This window comes from Salvia splendens, chromosome 2 (assembly GCF_004379255.2).
Source record: "Salvia splendens isolate huo1 chromosome 2, SspV2, whole genome shotgun sequence".
NCBI lineage: Eukaryota > Viridiplantae > Streptophyta > Magnoliopsida > Lamiales > Lamiaceae > Salvia > Salvia splendens.
The window spans coordinates 28,810,950-28,815,818 of NC_056033.1; the positions used below are offsets into that span (position 1 = coordinate 28,810,950).

The 4,869-nt window shown below is 38.5% G+C and overlaps 1 pseudogene; it reads left to right on the forward strand.

The window, feature by feature from the left end:
- The first annotated feature begins 613 nt into the window (after positions 1 to 613).
- On the forward strand, positions 614 to 4,456 carry LOC121777797 (annotated as a pseudogene).
- Positions 4,457 to 4,869: the final 413 nt, after the last annotated feature.

Sequence of the window (4,869 nt, forward strand, 5' to 3'; positions counted from 1 at the left end):
ATAATTTTTATATTAGATTATAAGTGTAAAAAATTGATGGAATGTAGGGTAACATACTAAAATGGAAATAAGATAAATGATTATATAAATCGTGGAAAACTAAAAGCACAAATAATTCTTAAATGGTGGACAGATGATTAAATTAAAAATTTAGTATTTACGTCAAATCGTTCTCTAATTAAAGATTAACTTGAAACTTAATACTATGTTTAATTGAACTGTAATTTTTTTTCCTAAATTTATTAAACTGATTGCCCTGGTTTTTTTTTTTGACATGCTTTGATCTTTCAAGAAGTTTTAAAATCAATTTGATGATCTTGTTCCAGTTTTTGTCACCGACTCTTAAAGTTTTTCATGCAGACATGATACATATTCATTTAAATTTTGAACGGTTGTGTAGCCATATCTAATGGTTAATGTCTTGCAAGAGTTACTCATTGTTCATTGTATTCAAATTTTTTTTGTGCAACTGGAAAATATCCAATTAGCTCAACAGGTAGGACTTCTTGAAAATTTTCATGTTAGTGTCATTTTTAGCTCTGTAACAGATGCTGTGTTCAGGCGACCTTTGTTGGTGTTCACGATGACTTTATATGTTTTGATAGATTCGACAATGGATCCACCGGAGCATAATGGTGATGGGGTACCACCCGAGCATGATGGTGGTAATGGGGCTACGGAGGCTTTGCCTCCTCCTCCAGCTCCTCCAAATATTACTCCTTTGAAAGCTGATCCAGAACCAGTATCCAAAAAGGTTTCGAGGATCCCAATGGCGAGACGTGGCTTTGGAACAAGAGGAAATAGGGTCCCTGTCCTAACAAATCACTTCAAAGTGAATGTGGTCAGTGTTGATGGGCACTTTTTTCACTACAGTGTATGTATTGCTGGCAAATTGTCTCTTTTCATGTTTTTAAAAGCATATGATTTGGGCCAGGTGATGGAAAGGGTGTTGGAAGGAAAGTGCTTGATCGAGTACGTGAGACATATATGATACTGAGTTGGCCAGCAAGGAGTTTGCTTATGATGGAGAGAAAAGCTTGTTCACCATTGGTTCTCTTCCTCGTAATAAACATGAGTTCATTGTTATTCTTGAAGATGTCTCGTCGAGTAGGTATTGATTGGGCTAAGGTTAGAAGAAAGCATCTTGATCTTTATGTGATTGGCTGATTTCATGTATTATTTCTTTATTTACTAAACTTTCTTCAAATTCAAATTTTACCAGGCCAAACGCACACTTAAGAATTTGAGGATTACGACTAGTCCAACAAATCAAGAGTACAAAATAACGTTTCTTGCCTTGCCGAACCCAGCAGTATGGTTCCTTGTTTTCGGCAGAATTTACGTTACACAAAAGCTGTACCAACATTCCAATGATCCTCCTTGGTGGAGAAATCTCGGCAGAAACCTTATAACAAGAAAGGATGTCGGTTCTGAGTAATGTAAGCCTTATTAAGTGTTAGTCCGTCCCAGTATCTGGTTTAGTATCCAACTGTTGTGTTACTATTAAGTGTTTCTAAGTTCTTTTATTGCTTTCTGATTGTAGGCTTTGAAAATCAATAACTGAGCCAATGCTTCGTTCTTGTGGGGTTTCAATCAGTAGTAGCTTTACTCAGGTTGAAGGGCGTGTTCTGCCTACCCCCAAGGTATGATGTGCTGCACCTTGCTTCTGTATACGTATTGCACATATATATGCACATGTAGAAGTTGGTTCAAAATAGTTTATTATATTTTGTGAATGGTCACTGCTGCTTACTTTGCTAGCATACAAAGTTGGCAATGGTGATGATTTGTTTGTTCGTAATGGGAGATGGAACTTTAACAACAAGGTCAGCTGCATAGTGCATATCATTATTTTCTTTGTAAGATATCCAAATTTTAGTCTGAGCAGATCTAAGAAATATGTCATCTTTTGGTCAGAAATTTGCTAATCCATGTAAGATAGAGCGTTGGGCTGTTGTCAACTTCTCTGCCCCCTGCTGTGATACAGATGGCCTGATTAGAGACCTGAAGAAAGTTGGCGAAGCAAAAGGAGTAGTATGTTCTCTCCATGTCCTATTAACATGCTTTGTGCTTGAAGTATTTCCCTTGATCATAGTACATTTCTTTTGTCAGTATGTAGAAGATCCCTTTGGTGTGTTTGTAGAAAATCAGCACCTCCCCTAGTCAGGGTGGAGAAGCTGTTGGAAGAGATGCAGTCAAAGCTTCCTGACGCACCTAGGTTTCTGCTTTGTTTGCTTCCAGACCGAAAAAAACTGTGACAGTTATGGTATATATATGCTTTTATATATCCATGACCTGGAATATTTCAATGAAAATTAGATCAGTTCAGGATGTGATTGTAAATCGAACTGTTGTTTGTAGGCCCTTGGAAGCGTAAATGCTTGTCTGATTTTGGAGTTGTTACACAATGTCTAGCTCCAATACGAGTGAATGATCAATATCTGACAAATTTGCTTGTGAAGATTAATGCAAAAGTTAGTGATGCATGAAATTTTTATTATGTGATGCTGAGGATCAATGTCTAGGTTGTGTATATTTTGTAGCACTTATGTTGATAGTTTCTTCCTGTCAGCTCGGTGGTGTGAGCTCAATGCTAGCAGGTGAGTTGCCCCCTACAATTCCAGTGGTTTCAAAGATCCCCACTCTTATTCTCGGAAGGGATGTGTCTCATGGCTCACCTGGACAGTCTGATATTCCGTCCATTGCTGCGGTTAAGTTCCTTAAGTTCCATGTCTTTATTCTCCTAGCCATTGTGCATATATCCATAGGGTATTACTCCTCTACCATTTGTGTAGATTTAAGTTTTTAATTATTGTCTTTAAGCAATGCATTATGGTCTTCATGGAATGTGGATTCTCAATCAGAGACTTCTTTTGTTTTTACTTTGAGGTAGTTAGCTCGAGGCAGTGGCCATCAATTTGTCGTTATAGGGCTGCTGTTCTGTTCGAACTCAATCTCCCAAACTTGAAATGATGGATTCCCTATACAAACACGGGTGTCAGAAACTGAAGATGATGGCATTATGCGGTGAAGTTTTTTACTCCCTGCAAACAATTGTTTTATATATGTGGTCTGCATGTGAGTTTTATTGGTCTTCATTTTCTGGCCCTTGTTTACCTCAATGTGCAGTGAACTTCTTGTGGATTTCTATGTTAGTTCTGGGAAAAGGAAGCCGGACCAGATAATCATATTCAGGTAATGGTTGAACCTATATTCTTGGTGCCTGCACAACAGTGCTGAGATCATGTTCAGAAACTATCTGATTCCACCACTTAGTTCTACTTTGTTTAGTTTTGTTTTGTTTATTCAACAAAGTTCTGTTTTGTTTTGTTTTGTTTGTTCTAAGATCTTTGCTTCGCATGAACTCTGCAGAGATGGTGTAAGTGAAAACCAGTTTAATCAGGTTGTGAATATTGAACTAAATCAGATTATAGAGGTAGGTCCTCAAGCCAGCACCTCAATACATAAGGCTTATGCTGCCTTTCTTTTTCTCTCATCAAGATGATAAAGCATATTCAATTTCCCCAGGCATGCAAGTTCCTCGACCCGAACTGGTCTCCCAAATTTGTGATCATTATTGCACAGAAAAATCACCATACAAAATTCTTCCAGACAAATTCTCCTGATAATGTGCAGCCTGGTGAGACACAATCGTACATTCAATTCAATTCGAGCCAATCAAAAACATGTGGATGAATTTATAACACTGTTACTTAATACTATTCTGATTTGCAGGGACAATAATAGACAATAAAGTTTGCCATGTCTTAAAAATGTGTACTCTTTGAAATGAATGCTTTCATTTGCAGGGGACGACAAGGCCAACACATTATCATGTCCTATTGGATGAGGTTGGCTTCTCTCCCGATGAGCTTGTTCACTCGCTGTCCTATGTGTAAGCTGATGGATGAAAACATACGCAGTGCAATTTATCAAATCCTTCTCTCATTCTATAATTATTTTGATCTTCATTGCAGGTACCAGCGCAGCACCACTGCAATATCTGTTGGTAATGAAATCTACTGCTTACAAACTTGTTTGAACTGTACTGCTTCATAGCAATTTAGTTGTGGCTTTCCAGTTTGTTGTTTAACACGATTGCTGTATTGCAGTTGCACCCATATGCTATGCTCACTTGGCTGCGAGCCAGTTGGGGCAGTGGATGAAGTTTGAAGACGCATCAGAGACATCATCTAGCCACAATGAGTCAGGGTCGGGTGTTGCTGCTCCCCATGTTCTTCTGTTAGGCTTCATGCGTGCTGTGTCGACTCTTTGCTGGTAGCTCGTTATGTTTTCATCATTGAGCCCAGAACTCGTATATGTTACTTAGCAAAGCTTTTGATTGTGCAAGCAGTGTCTTGACTATTCTGAGGATGCAACCTACTTGTTAACAGCATGCAACATTGGCTCCTAATTCGGGGTTTATATCTGTATATTATGCCATCAAAGTTCAAGTGTGGAACCAAAATAACATGTCATGTGCTCCGAGAATGAAACCTTTGCTACCTACAAAATCGTTGCAAATTGAAAGCTGCTATTCCAACCATTCACTAGAAAGGCAGTGGTCAAACAGCTTGTTTTCACCTACTTATTAACTCATGTATGCGCTCGTCTAGCTAGACATCGCTATGAAATCTAGTCACATGGAAGTTTATTTGGCACTACAGAAAACCGTCATCTAATTCCGTTTACTTCATCACTGAAAATATATATACTATATTATGGGAACTAGCAGTTACTTGGAATTCAGGTGGCTGCACGAAGCTGCCACCAGGAGATTTGAGTGAAAACCAGCAAGCGACGATCAAATGAAGACTCTCCTCGGTAGCACAAGTCAAAGACACCAAAATTTCAGCTCAGATAGTCCCA